Raw genomic sequence first — 16,025 nt, 5'->3', positions numbered from 1 at the left:
GCATAGGTCTGTGTGGCCCCTCCCTGTTTCTAGCGTCCATCTATACCACTCTCCAATGATTCCCCTGCATAGGTCTGTGCGGCCCCTCCCTGACTCTAGCGTCCATCTATACCACTCTCCAATGATTCTCCTGCATAGGTCTGTGCGGCCCATCCCTAACTCTAGCATCCATCTATACCACTCTCCAATGATTCTCCTGCATAGGTCTGTGCGGCCCCTCCCTGACTCTAGCGTCCATCTATACCACAGTCTCAATGATTCCCCTGCATAGGTCTGTGTGGCCCCTCCCTGTTTCTAGCGTCCATCTATACCACTCTCCAATGATTCTCCTGCATAGGTCTGTGCGGCCCATCCCTAACTCTAGCGTCCATCTATACCACTCTCCAATGATTCTCCTGCATAGGTCTGTGTGGCCCATCCCTAACTCTAGCGTCCATCTATACCAAACTCCAATGATTCTCCTGCATAGGTCCGTGTGGCCCATCCCTAACTCTAGCGTCCATCTATACCACTCTCCAATGATTCTCCTGCATAGGTCTGTGTGGCCCCTCCCTGATTCTACTGTCCATCTATACCACTCTCCAATGATTCTCCCGCATAGGTCTGTGCGGCCCCTCCCTGATTCTAGCGTCCATCTATACCACTCTCCAATGATTCTCCTGCATAGGTCTATGTGGCCCCTCCCTGATTCTACTGTCCATCTATACCACTCTCCAATGATTCTCCCGCATAGGTCTGTGTGGCCCCTCCCTGATTCTACTGTCCATCTCTACCACTCTCCAATGATTCTCCCGCATAGGTCTGTGCGGCCCCTCCCTGATTCTAGCGTCCATCTATACCACTCTCCAATGATTCTCCTGCATAGGTCTGTGTGGCCCCTCCCTGATTCTAGCGTCCATCTATACCACACTCCAATGATTCTCCTGCATAGGTCTGTGTGGCCCATCCCTAACTCTAGCGTCCATCTATACCACTCTCCAATGATTCTCCTGCATAGGTCTGTGTGGCCCCTCCCTGATTCTAGCGTCCATCTATACCACTCTCCAATGATTCTCCTGCATAGGTCTGTGTGGCCCCTCCCTGATTCTAGCGTCCATCTATACCACACTCCAATGATTCTCCTGCATAGGTCTGTGCGGTCCCTCCCTGATTCTAGCGTCTATCTATACCACTCTCCAATGATTCTCCTGCATAGGTCTGTGTGGCCCCTCCCTGATTCTAGCGTCCATCTATACCACTCTCCAATGATTCTCCTGCATAGGTCTGTGCGGCCCCTCCCTGATTCTAGCGACCATCTATACCACTCTCCAATGATTCTCCTGCATAGGTCTGTGTGGCCCCTCCCTAACTCTAGTGTCCATCTATACCACTCTCCAATGATTCTCCTGCATAGGCCTGTGCGGCCCCTCCCTGATTCTAGCCTCCATCTATACCACTCTCCAATGATTCTCCTGCATAGGTCTGTGTGGCCTCTCCCTGATTCTAGCGTCCATCTATACCACTCTCCAATGATTCTCCTGCATAGGTCAGTGTGGCCCCTCCCTGATTCTAGCGTCCATCCATACCACTCTCCAGTGATTCTCCTGCATAGGTCTGTGCGGCCCCTCCCTGATTCTAGCGTCCATCTATACCACACTCCAATGATTCTCCTGCACAGGTCTGTGCGGCCCCTCCCTGATTCTAGCGTCCATCTCTACCACACTCCAATGATTCTCCTGCATAGGTCTGTGTGGCCCCTCCCTGATTCTAGCGTCCTCACCTCTAAGGAGAGGCTCTTGTCTATTCCCTATGGAGAGGGAGGGGTCTCCTGTATAGTTCTGTGCGGCCCCTCCCTAATTCTAGCGTCCATCTATACCACTCCCCAATGATTCTCCCGCATAGGTCTGTGTGCCCCCTCCCTGATTCTAGCGTCCATCTATACCACTCCCCAATGATTCTCCTGCATAGGTCGGTGTGGCCCCTCCCTGATTCTAGCGTCCATCTATACCACTCTCCAATGATTCTCCTGCATAGGCCTGTGTGGCCCCTCCCTGATTCTAGCGTCCATCTATACCACTATCTAATGATTCTCCTGCATAGGTCTGTGTGGCCCCTCCCTGACTCTAGTCCATCTATACCACTCTCCAATGATTCTCCTGCATAGGCCTGTGTGGCCCCTCCCTGATTCTAGCGTCCATCTATACCACTCTCCAATGATTCTCCTGCATAGGTCTGTGTGGCCCCTCCCTGATTCTAGCGTCCATCTATACCACACTCCAATGATTCTCCTGCATAGGTCTGTGCGGCCCCTCCCTGACTCTAGCGTCCATCTATACCACTCTCCAATGATTCTCCTGCATAGGCCTGTGTGGCCCCTCCCTGATTCTAGCATCCATCTATACCACACTCCAATGATTCTCCTGCATAGGTCTGTGTGGCCCCTCCCTGATTCTAGCGTCCATCTATACCACTCTCCAATGATTCTCCTGCATAGGTCTGTGCGGCCTCTCCCTGATTCTAGCATCCATCTATACCACACTCCAATGATTCTCCTGCATAGGTCTGTGTGGCCCCTCCCTGATTCTAGCGTCCATCTATACCACACTCCAATGATTCTCCTGCATAGGTCTGTGTGGCCCCTCCCTGATTCTAGCATCCATCTATACCACTCTCCAATGATTCTCCTGCATAGGCCTGTGTGGCCCCTCCCTGATTCTAGCGTCCATCTATACCACTTTCTAATGATTCTCCTGCATAGGTCTGTGTGGCCCCTCCCTGATTCTAGCGTCCATCTATACCACTCTCCAATGATTCTCCTGCATAGGTCTGTGTGGCCCCTCCCTGATTCTAGCGTCCATCTATACCACTCTCCAATGATTCTCCTGCATAGGCCTGTGTGGCCCCTCCCTGATTCTAGCATCCATCTATACCACACTCCAATGATTCTCCTGCATAGGTCTGTGTGGCCCCTCCCTGATTCTAGCGTCCATCTATACCACTCTCCAATGATTCTCCTGCATAGGTCTGTGCGGCCTCTCCCTGATTCTAGCATCCATCTATACCACACTCCAATGATTCTCCTGCATAGGTCTGTGTGGCCCCTCCCTGATTCTAGCGTCCATCTATACCACTCTCCAATGATTCTCCTGCATAGGTCTGTGTGGCCTCTCCCTGACTCTAGCGTCCATCTATACCACTCTCCAATGATTCTCCTGCATAGGTCTGTGTGGCCCCTCCCTGACTCTAGCGTCCATCTATTCCACTCTCCAATGATTCTCCCGCATAGGTCTGTGCAGCCCCTCCCTGATTCTAGCGTCCATCCATACCACTCTCCAATGATTCTCCTGCATAGGTCTGTGTGGCCCCTCCCTGATTCTAGCGTCCATCTATTCCACTCTCCAATGATTCTCCCGCATAGGTCTGTGCAGCCCCTCCCTGATTCTAGCGTCCATCCATACCACTCTCCAATGATTCTCCTGCATAGGTCTGTGTGGCCCCCTCCCTGATTCTAGCGTCCATCTATACCACTCTCCAATGATTCTCCCGCATAGGTCTGTGCAGCCCCTCCCTGATTCTAGCGTCCATCCATACCACTCTCCAATGATTCTCCTGCATAGCTCTGTGTGGCCTCTCCCTGATTCTAGCGTCCATCTATACCACTCTCCAATGATTCTCCCGCATAGGTCTGTGCAGCCCCTCCCTGATTCTAGCGTCCATCTATACCACTCTCCAATGATTCTCCCGCATAGGTCTGTGCAGCCCCTCCCTGATTCTAGCGTCCATCTATACCACTCTCCAATGATTCTCCCGCATAGGTCTGTGCAGCCCCTCCCTGATTCTAGCGTCCATCCATACCACTCTCCAATGATTCTCCTGCATAGCTCTGTGTGGCCCCTCCCTGATTCTAGCGTCCATCTATACCACTTTCTAATGATTCTCCTGCATAGGTCTGTGTGGCCCCTCCCTGATTCTAGCATCCATCTATACCACACTCCAATGATTCTCCTGCATAGGTCTGTGTGGCCCCTCCCTGATTCTAGCGTCCATCTATACCACTCTCCAATGATTCTCCTGCATAGGTCTGTGCGGCCTCTCCCTGATTCTAGCATCCATCTATACCACACTCCAATGATTCTCCTGCATAGGTCTGTGTGGCCCCTCCCTGATTCTAGCGTCCATCTATACCACTCTCCAATGATTCTCCTGCATAGGTCTGTGTGGCCTCTCCCTGACTCTAGCGTCCATCTATACCACTCTCCAATGATTCTCCTGCATAGGTCTGTGTGACCCCTCCCTGAGTCTAGCGTCCATCTATACCACTCTCCAATGATTCTCCTGCATAGGTCTGTGTGGCCTCTCCCTGACTCTAGCGTCCATCTATACCACGCTCCAATGATTCTCCTGCATAGGTCTGTGTGGCCCCTCCCTGACTCTAGCGTCCATCTATTCCACTCTCCAATGATTCTCCCGCATAGGTCTGTGCAGCCCCTCCCTGATTCTAGCGTCCATCCATACCACTCTCCAATGATTCTCCTGCATAGGTCTGTGTGGCCCCTCCCTGATTCTAGCGTCCATCTATTCCACTCTCCAATGATTCTCCCGCATAGGTCTGTGCAGCCCCTCCCTGATTCTAGCGTCCATCCATACCACTCTCCAATGATTCTCCTGCATAGGTCTGTGTGGCCCCTCCCTGATTCTAGCGTCCATCTATACCACTCTCCAACGATTCTCCTGCATAGGTCTGTGTGGCCCCTCCCTGATTCTAGCGTCCATCTCTACCACTCTCCAATGATTCTCCCGCATAGGTCTGTGCACCCCCTCCCTGATTCTAGCGTCCATCTATACCACAGTCTCAATGATTCTCCTGCATAGGTCTGTGTGGCCCCTCCCTGATTCTAGCGTCCATCTATACCACTCTCCAATGATTCTCCTGCATAGCTCTGTGTGGCCTCTCTCTGATTCTAGTCCATCTATACCACACTCCAATGATTCTCCTGCATAGGTCTGTGTGGCCCCTCCCTGATTCTAGCGTCCATCTATACCACTCTCCAATGATTCTCCTGCATAGGTCTGTGCGGCCTCTCCCTGATTCTAGCATCCATCTATACCACACTCCAATGATTCTCCTGCATAGGTCTGTGTGGCCCCTCCCTGATTCTAGCGTCCATCTATACCACACTCCAATGATTCTCCTGCATAGGTCTGTGTGGCCCCTCCCTGATTCTAGCATCCATCTATACCACTCTCCAATGATTCTCCTGCATAGGTCTGTGCGGCCTCTCCCTGATTCTAGCATCCATCTATACCACACTCCAATGATTCTCCTGCATAGGTCTGTGTGGCCCCTCCCTGATTCTAGCGTCCATCTATACCACACTCCAATGATTCTCCTGCATAGGTCTGTGTGGCCCCTCCCTGATTCTAGCATCCATCTATACCACTCTCCAATGATTCTCCTGCATAGGCCTGTGTGGCCCCTCCCTGATTCTAGCGTCCATCTATACCACTTTCTAATGATTCTCCTGCATAGGTCTGTGTGGCCCCTCCCTGATTCTAGCGTCCATCTATACCACTCTCCAATGATTCTCCTGCATAGGTCTGTGTGGCCCCTCCCTGATTCTAGCGTCCATCTATACCACTCTCCAATGATTCTCCTGCATAGGCCTGTGTGGCCCCTCCCTGATTCTAGCATCCATCTATACCACACTCCAATGATTCTCCTGCATAGGTCTGTGTGGCCCCTCCCTGATTCTAGCGTCCATCTATACCACTCTCCAATGATTCTCCTGCATAGGTCTGTGCGGCCTCTCCCTGATTCTAGCATCCATCTATACCACACTCCAATGATTCTCCTGCATAGGTCTGTGTGGCCCCTCCCTGATTCTAGCGTCCATCTATACCACTCTCCAATGATTCTCCTGCATAGGTCTGTGTGGCCTCTCCCTGACTCTAGCGTCCATCTATACCACTCTCCAATGATTCTCCTGCATAGGTCTGTGTGGCCCCTCCCTGACTCTAGCGTCCATCTATTCCACTCTCCAATGATTCTCCCGCATAGGTCTGTGCAGCCCCTCCCTGATTCTAGCGTCCATCCATACCACTCTCCAATGATTCTCCTGCATAGGTCTGTGTGGCCCCTCCCTGATTCTAGCGTCCATCTATTCCACTCTCCAATGATTCTCCCGCATAGGTCTGTGCAGCCCCTCCCTGATTCTAGCGTCCATCCATACCACTCTCCAATGATTCTCCCGCATAGGTCTGTGTGGCCCCCTCCCTGATTCTAGCGTCCATCCATACCACTCTCCAATGATTCTCCCGCATAGGTCTGTGCAGCCCCTCCCTGATTCTAGCGTCCATCCATACCACTCTCCAATGATTCTCCTGCATAGCTCTGTGTGGCCTCTCCCTGATTCTAGCGTCCATCTATACCACTCTCCAATGATTCTCCCGCATAGGTCTGTGCAGCCCCTCCCTGATTCTAGCGTCCATCTATACCACTCTCCAATGATTCTCCCGCATAGGTCTGTGCAGCCCCTCCCTGATTCTAGCGTCCATCTATACCACTCTCCAATGATTCTCCCACATAGGTCTGTGCAGCCCCTCCCTGATTCTAGCGTCCATCCATACCACTCTCCAATGATTCTCCTGCATAGCTCTGTGTGGCCCCTCCCTGATTCTAGCGTCCATCTATACCACTTTCTAATGATTCTCCTGCATAGGTCTGTGTGGCCCCTCCCTGATTCTAGCATCCATCTATACCACACTCCAATGATTCTCCTGCATAGGTCTGTGTGGCCCCTCCCTGATTCTAGCGTCCATCTATACCACTCTCCAATGATTCTCCTGCATAGGTCTGTGCGGCCTCTCCCTGATTCTAGCATCCATCTATACCACACTCCAATGATTCTCCTGCATAGGTCTGTGTGGCCCCTCCCTGATTCTAGCGTCCATCTATACCACTCTCCAATGATTCTCCTGCATAGGTCTGTGTGGCCTCTCCCTGACTCTAGCGTCCATCTATACCACTCTCCAATGATTCTCCTGCATAGGTCTGTGTGACCCCTCCCTGAGTCTAGCGTCCATCTATACCACTCTCCAATGATTCTCCTGCATAGGTCTGTGTGGCCTCTCCCTGACTCTAGCGTCCATCTATACCACGCTCCAATGATTCTCCTGCATAGGTCTGTGTGGCCCCTCCCTGACTCTAGCGTCCATCTATTCCACTCTCCAATGATTCTCCCGCATAGGTCTGTGCAGCCCCTCCCTGATTCTAGCGTCCATCCATACCACTCTCCAATGATTCTCCTGCATAGGTCTGTGTGGCCCCTCCCTGATTCTAGCGTCCATCTATTCCACTCTCCAATGATTCTCCCGCATAGGTCTGTGCAGCCCCTCCCTGATTCTAGCGTCCATCCATACCACTCTCCAATGATTCTCCTGCATAGGTCTGTGTGGCCCCTCCCTGATTCTAGCGTCCATCTATACCACTCTCCAACGATTCTCCTGCATAGGTCTGTGTGGCCCCTCCCTGATTCTAGCGTCCATCTCTACCACTCTCCAATGATTCTCCCGCATAGGTCTGTGCACCCCCTCCCTGATTCTAGCGTCCATCTATACCACAGTCTCAATGATTCTCCTGCATAGGTCTGTGTGGCCCCTCCCTGATTCTAGCGTCCATCTATACCACTCTCCAATGATTCTCCTGCATAGCTCTGTGTGGCCTCTCTCTGATTCTAGTCCATCTATACCACACTCCAATGATTCTCCTGCATAGGTCTGTGTGACCGCACCCTGATTCTAGCGTCAATCTATACCACTCTCCAATGATTCTCCTGCATAGCTCTGTGTGGCCCCTCCCTGATTCTAGTCCATCTATACCACTCCCCAATGATTCTCCTGCATAGGTCTGTGTGCCCCCTCCCTGATTCTAGCGTCCGTCTATACCACTATCCAATGATTCTCCCGCATAGGTCTGTGCGGCCCCTCCCTGATTCTAGCGTCCATCTATACCACTCCCCAATGATTCTCCTGCATAGGTCTGTGCGGCCCCTCCCTGATTCTAGCGTCCATCTATACCACTCTCCAGTGATTCTCCTGCATAGGTCTATGAGGCCCCTCCCTGATTCTAGCGTCCATCTATACCACTCTCCAATGATTCTCCTGCATAGGTCTGTGCGGCCCCTCCCTGAATCTAGTGTCCATCTATACCACTCTCCAATGATTCTCCTGCATAGGTCTGTGCGGCCCCTCCCTGAATCTAGCGTCCATCTATACCACTCTCCAATGATTCTCCTGCATAGGTCTGTGCGGCCCCTCCCTGACTCTAGCGTCCATCTATACCACAGTCTCAATGATTCCCCTGCATAGGTCTGTGTGGCCCCTCCCTGTTTCTAGCGTCCATCTATACCACTCTCCAATGATTCTCCTGCATAGGTCTGTGCGGCCCATCCCTAACTCTAGCATCCATCTATACCACAGTCTCAATGATTCTCCTGCATAGGTCTGTGCGGCCCCTCCCTGACTCTAGCGTCCATCTATACCACAGTCTCAATGATTCCCCTGCATAGGTCTGTGTGGCCCCTCCCTGTTTCTAGCGTCCATCTATACCACTCTCCAATGATTCTCCTGCATAGGTCTGTGCGGCCCATCCCTAACTCTAGCGTCCATCTATACCACTCTCCAATGATTCTCCTGCATAGGTCTGTGCTCCCCTCCCTGATTCTAGCATCCATCTATACCACTCTCCAATGATTCCCCTGCATAGGTCTGTGTGGCCCCTCCCTGTTTCTAGCGTCCATCTATACCACTCCCCAATGATTCTCCTGCATAGGTCTGTGCGGCCCCTCCCTGACTCTAGCGTCCATCTATACCACAGTCTCAATGATTCCCCTGCATAGGTCTGTGTGGCCCCTCCCTGTTTCTAGCGTCCATCTATACCACTCTCCAATGATTCCCCTGCATAGGTCTGTGCGGCCCCTCCCTGACTCTAGCGTCCATCTATACCACTCTCCAATGATTCTCCTGCATAGGTCTGTGCGGCCCATCCCTAACTCTAGCATCCATCTATACCACTCTCCAATGATTCTCCTGCATAGGTCTGTGCGGCCCCTCCCTGACTCTAGCGTCCATCTATACCACAGTCTCAATGATTCCCCTGCATAGGTCTGTGTGGCCCCTCCCTGTTTCTAGCGTCCATCTATACCACTCTCCAATGATTCTCCTGCATAGGTCTGTGCGGCCCATCCCTAACTCTAGCGTCCATCTATACCACTCTCCAATGATTCTCCTGCATAGGTCTGTGTGGCCCATCCCTAACTCCAGCGTCCATCTATACCACACTCCAATGATTGTCCTGCATAGGTCCGTGTGGCCCATCCCTAACTCTAGCGTCCATCTATACCACTCTCCAATGATTCTCCTGCATAGGTCGGTGTGGCCCCTCCCTGATTCTACTGTCCATCTATACCACTCTCCAATGATTCTCCCGCATAGGTCTGTGCGGCCCCTCCCTGATTCTAGCGTCCATCTATACCACTCTCCAATGATTCTCCTGCATAGGTCTATGTGGCCCCTCCCTGATTCTACTGTCCATCTATACCACTCTCCAATGATTCTCCCGCATAGGTCTGTGTGGCCCCTCCCTGATTCTACTGTCCATCTCTACCACTCTCCAATGATTCTCCCGCATAGGTCTGTGCGGCCCCTCCCTGATTCTAGCGTCCATCTATACCACTCTCCAATGATTCTCCTGCATAGGTCTGTGTGGCCCCTCCCTGATTCTAGCGTCCATCTATACCACACTCCAATGATTCTCCTGCATAGGTCTGTGTGGCCCATCCCTAACTCTAGCGTCCATCTATACCACTCTCCAATGATTCTCCTGCATAGGTCTGTGTGGCCCCTCCCTGATTCTAGCGTCCATCTATACCACTCTCCAATGATTCTCCTGCATAGGTCTGTGTGGCCCCTCCCTGATTCTAGCGTCCATCTATACCACACTCCAATGATTCTCCTGCATAGGTCTGTGCGGTCCCTCCCTGATTCTAGCGTCTATCTATACCACTCTCCAATGATTCTCCTGCATAGGTCTGTGTGGCCCCTCCCTGATTCTAGCGTCCATCTATACCACTCTCCAATGATTCTCCTGCATAGGTCTGTGCGGCTCCTCCCTGATTCTAGCGACCATCTATACCACTCTCCAATGATTCTCCTGCATAGGTCTGTGTGGCCCCTCCCTAACTCTAGTGTCCATCTATACCACTCTCCAATGATTCTCCTGCATAGGCCTGTGCGGCCCCTCCCTGATTCTAGCCTCCATCTATACCACTCTCCAATGATTCTCCTGCATAGGTCTGTGTGGCCTCTCCCTGATTCTAGCGTCCATCTATACCACTCTCCAATGATTCTCCTGCATAGGTCAGTGTGGCCCCTCCCTGATTCTAGCGTCCATCCATACCACTCTCCAGTGATTCTCCTGCATAGGTCTGTGCGGCCCCTCCCTGATTCTAGCGTCCATCTATACCACACTCCAATGATTCTCCTGCACAGGTCTGTGCGGCCCCTCCCTGATTCTAGCGTCCATCTCTACCACACTCCAATGATTCTCCTGCATAGGTCTGTGTGGCCCCTCCCTGATTCTAGCGTCCTCACCTCTAAGGAGAGGCTCTTGTCTATTCCCTATGGAGAGGGAGGGGTCTCCTGTATAGTTCTGTGCGGCCCCTCCCTAATTCTAGCGTCCATCTATACCACTCCCCAATGATTCTCCCGCATAGGTCTGTGTGCCCCCTCCCTGATTCTAGCGTCCATCTATACCACTCTCCAATGATTCTCCCGCATAGATCTGTGTGGCCCCTCCCTGATTCTAGTGTCCATCTATACCACGCTCCAATGATTCTCCTGCATAGGTCTGTGTGGCCCCTCCCTGATTCTAGCATCCATCTATACCACGCTCCAATGATTCTCCTGCATAGGTCTGTGCGGCCCCTCCCTGATTCTAGCGTCCATCCATACCACTCCCCAATGATTCTCCTGCATAGGTCGGTGTGGCCCCTCCCTGATTCTAGCGTCCATCTATACCACACTCCAATGATTCTCCTGCATAGGTCTGTGTGGCCCCTCCCTGATTCTAGCATCCATCTATACCACTCCCCAATGATTCTCCTGCATAGGTCTGTGTGGCCTCTCCCTGATTCTAGCGTCCATCTATACCACACTCCAATGATTCTCCCGCATAGGTCTGTGCGGCCCCTCCCTGATTCTAGCGTCCATCTATACCACTCTCCAATGATTCTCCTGCATAGGTCTGTGTGGCCCCTCCCTGATTCTAGCGTCCATCTATACCACACTCCAATGATTCTCCTGCATAGGTCTGTGTGGCCCCTCCCTGATTCTAGCATCCATCTATACCACTCTCCAATGATTCTCCTGCATAGGTCTGTGCGGCCTCTCCCTGATTCTAGCATCCATCTATACCACACTCCAATGATTCTCCTGCATAGGTCTGTGTGGCCCCTCCCTGATTCTAGCGTCCATCTATACCACACTCCAATGATTCTCCTGCATAGGTCTGTGTGGCCCCTCCCTGATTCTAGCATCCATCTATACCACTCTCCAATGATTCTCCTGCATAGGCCTGTGTGGCCCCTCCCTGATTCTAGCGTCCATCTATACCACTTTCTAATGATTCTCCTGCATAGGTCTGTGTGGCCCCTCCCTGATTCTAGCGTCCATCTATACCACTCTCCAATGATTCTCCTGCATAGGTCTGTGTGGCCCCTCCCTGATTCTAGCGTCCATCTATACCACTCTCCAATGATTCTCCTGCATAGGCCTGTGTGGCCCCTCCCTGATTCTAGCATCCATCTATACCACACTCCAATGATTCTCCTGCATAGGTCTGTGTGGCCCCTCCCTGATTCTAGCGTCCATCTATACCACTCTCCAATGATTCTCCTGCATAGGTCTGTGCGGCCTCTCCCTGATTCTAGCATCCATCTATACCACACTCCAATGATTCTCCTGCATAGGTCTGTGTGGCCCCTCCCTGATTCTAGCGTCCATCTATACCACTCTCCAATGATTCTCCTGCATAGGTCTGTGTGGCCTCTCCCTGACTCTAGCGTCCATCTATACCACTCTCCAATGATTCTCCTGCATAGGTCTGTGTGGCCCCTCCCTGACTCTAGCGTCCATCTATTCCACTCTCCAATGATTCTCCCGCATAGGTCTGTGCAGCCCCTCCCTGATTCTAGCGTCCATCCATACCACTCTCCAATGATTCTCCTGCATAGGTCTGTGTGGCCCTTCCCTGATTCTAGCGTCCATCTATTCCACTCTCCAATGATTCTCCCGCATAGGTCTGTGCAGCCCCTCCCTGATTCTAGCGTCCATCCATACCACTCTCCAATGATTCTCCTGCATAGGTCTGTGTGGCCCCCTCCCTGATTCTAGCGTCCATCTATACCACTCTCCAATGATTCTCCCGCATAGGTCTGTGCAGCCCCTCCCTGATTCTAGCGTCCATCCATACCACTCTCCAATGATTCTCCTGCATAGCTCTGTGTGGCCTCTCCCTGATTCTAGCGTCCATCTATACCACTCTCCAATGATTCTCCCGCATAGGTCTGTGCAGCCCCTCCCTGATTCTAGCGTCCATCTATACCACTCTCCAATGATTCTCCCGCATAGGTCTGTGCAGCCCCTCCCTGATTCTAGCGTCCATCTATACCACTCTCCAATGATTCTCCCGCATAGGTCTGTGCAGCCCCTCCCTGATTCTAGCGTCCATCCATACCACTCTCCAATGATTCTCCTGCATAGCTCTGTGTGGCCCCTCCCTGATTCTAGCGTCCATCTATACCACTTTCTAATGATTCTCCTGCATAGGTCTGTGTGGCCCCTCCCTGATTCTAGCATCCATCTATACCACACTCCAATGATTCTCCTGCATAGGTCTGTGTGGCCCCTCCCTGATTCTAGCGTCCATCTATACCACTCTCCAATGATTCTCCTGCATAGGTCTGTGCGGCCTCTCCCTGATTCTAGCATCCATCTATACCACACTCCAATGATTCTCCTGCATAGGTCTGTGTGGCCCCTCCCTGATTCTAGCGTCCATCTATACCACTCTCCAATGATTCTCCTGCATAGGTCTGTGTGGCCTCTCCCTGACTCTAGCGTCCATCTATACCACTCTCCAATGATTCTCCTGCATAGGTCTGTGTGACCCCTCCCTGAGTCTAGCGTCCATCTATACCACTCTCCAATGATTCTCCTGCATAGGTCTGTGTGGCCTCTCCCTGACTCTAGCGTCCATCTATACCACGCTCCAATGATTCTCCTGCATAGGTCTGTGTGGCCCCTCCCTGACTCTAGCGTCCATCTATTCCACTCTCCAATGATTCTCCCGCATAGGTCTGTGCAGCCCCTCCCTGATTCTAGCGTCCATCCATACCACTCTCCAATGATTCTCCTGCATAGGTCTGTGTGGCCCCTCCCTGATTCTAGCGTCCATCTATTCCACTCTCCAATGATTCTCCCGCATAGGTCTGTGCAGCCCCTCCCTGATTCTAGCGTCCATCCATACCACTCTCCAATGATTCTCCTGCATAGGTCTGTGTGGCCCCTCCCTGATTCTAGCGTCCATCTATACCACTCTCCAACGATTCTCCTGCATAGGTCTGTGTGGCCCCTCCCTGATTCTAGCGTCCATCTCTACCACTCTCCAATGATTCTCCCGCATAGGTCTGTGCACCCCCTCCCTGATTCTACCGTCCATCTATACCACAGTCTCAATGATTCTCCTGCATAGGTCTGTGTGGCCCCTCCCTGATTCTAGCGTCCATCTATACCACTCTCCAATGATTCTCCTGCATAGCTCTGTGTGGCCTCTCTCTGATTCTAGTCCATCTATACCACACTCCAATGATTCTCCTGCATAGGTCTGTGTGACCGCACCCTGATTCTAGCGTCAATCTATACCACTCTCCAATGATTCTCCTGCATAGCTCTGTGTGGCCCCTCCCTGATTCTAGTCCATCTATACCACTCCCCAATGATTCTCCTGCATAGGTCTGTGTGCCCCCTCCCTGATTCTAGCGTCCGTCTATACCACTATCCAATGATTCTCCCGCATAGGTCTGTGCGGCCCCTCCCTGATTCTAGCGTCCATCTATACCACTCCCCAATGATTCTCCTGCATAGGTCTGTGCGGCCCCTCCCTGATTCTAGCGTCCATCTATACCACTCTCCAGTGATTCTCCTGCATAGGTCTATGAGGCCCCTCCCTGATTCTAGCGTCCATCTATACCACTCTCCAATGATTCTCCTGCATAGGTCTGTGCGGCCCCTCCCTGAATCTAGTGTCCATCTATACCACTCTCCAATGATTCTCCTGCATAGGTCTGTGCGGCCCCTCCCTGAATCTAGCGTCCATCTATACCACTCTCCTATGATTCTCCTGCATAGGTCTGTGCGGCCCCTCCCTGACTCTAGCGTCCATCTATACCACAGTCTCAATGATTCCCCTGCATAGGTCTGTGTGGCCCCTCCCTGTTTCTAGCGTCCATCTATACCACTCTCCAATGATTCTCCTGCATAGGTCTGTGCGGCCCATCCCTAACTCTAGCATCCATCTATACCACAGTCTCAATGATTCTCCTGCATAGGTCTGTGCGGCCCCTCCCTGACTCTAGCGTCCATCTATACCACAGTCTCAATGATTCCCCTGCATAGGTCTGTGTGGCCCCTCCCTGTTTCTAGCGTCCATCTATACCACTCTCCAATGATTCTCCTGCATAGGTCTGTGCTCCCCTCCCTGATTCTAGCATCCATCTATACCACTCTCCAATGATTCCCCTGCATAGGTCTGTGTGGCCCCTCCCTGTTTCTAGCGTCCATCTATACCACTCCCCAATGATTCTCCTGCATAGGTCTGTGCGGCCCCTCCCTGACTCTAGCGTCCATCTATACCACAGTCTCAATGATTCCCCTGCATAGGTCTGTGTGGCCCCTCCCTGTTTCTAGCGTCCATCTATACCACTCTCCAATGATTCCCCTGCATAGGTCTGTGCGGCCCCTCCCTGACTCTAGCGTCCATCTATACCACTCTCCAATGATTCTCCTGCATAGGTCTGTGCGGCCCATCCCTAACTCTAGCATCCATCTATACCACTCTCCAATGATTCTCCTGCATAGGTCTGTGCGGCCCCTCCCTGACTCTAGCGTCCATCTATACCACAGTCTCAATGATTCCCCTGCATAGGTCTGTGTGGCCCCTCCCTGTTTCTAGCGTCCATCTATACCACTCTCCAATGATTCTCCTGCATAGGTCTGTGCGGCCCATCCCTAACTCTAGCGTCCATCTATACCACTCTCCAATGATTCTCCTGCATAGGTCTGTGTGGCCCATCCCTAACTCCAGCGTCCATCTATACCACACTCCAATGATTGTCCTGCATAGGTCCGTGTGGCCCATCCCTAACTCTAGCGTCCATCTATACCACTCTCCAATGATTCTCCTGCATAGGTCTGTGTGGCCCCTCCCTGATTCTACTGTCCATCTATACCACTCTCCAATGATTCTCCCGCATAGGTCTGTGCGGCCCCTCCCTGATTCTAGCGTCCATCTATACCACTCTCCAATGATTCTCCTGCATAGGTCTATGTGGCCCCTCCCTGATTCTACTGTCCATCTATACCACTCTCCAATGATTCTCCCGCATAGGTCTGTGTGGCCCCTCCCTGATTCTACTGTCCATCTCTACCACTCTCCAATGATTCTCCCGCATAGGTCTGTGCGGCCCCTCCCTGATTCTAGCGTCCATCTATACCACTCTCCAATGATTCTCCTGCATAGGTCTGTGTGGCCCCTCCCTGATTCTAGCGTCCATCTATACCACACTCCAATGATTCTCCTGCATAGGTCTGTGTGGCCCATCCCTAACTCTAGCGTCCATCTATACCACTCTCCAATGATTCTCCTGCATAGGTCTGTGTGGCCCCTCCCTGATTCTAGCGTCCATCTATACCACTCTCCAATGATTCTC

General features: G+C 52.0%; 1 protein-coding gene across 1 annotated transcript in view; it reads right to left on the bottom strand.

Moving 5' to 3' along the window:
* Window positions 1–16,025, bottom strand: part of LOC147693195 (NACHT, LRR and PYD domains-containing protein 12-like) — a 1,166,314-nt gene that overhangs the window by 138,906 nt on the left and 1,011,383 nt on the right. The gene's annotated exons all lie outside the window — the stretch shown is intronic.

This window comes from Lissotriton vulgaris, chromosome 8, assembly GCF_964263255.1.
Source record: "Lissotriton vulgaris chromosome 8, aLisVul1.2, whole genome shotgun sequence".
In the NCBI taxonomy this organism is placed as follows: Eukaryota; Metazoa; Chordata; class Amphibia; order Caudata; family Salamandridae; genus Lissotriton; species Lissotriton vulgaris.
This window is presented reverse-complemented; position numbering and strand designations above follow the sequence as displayed.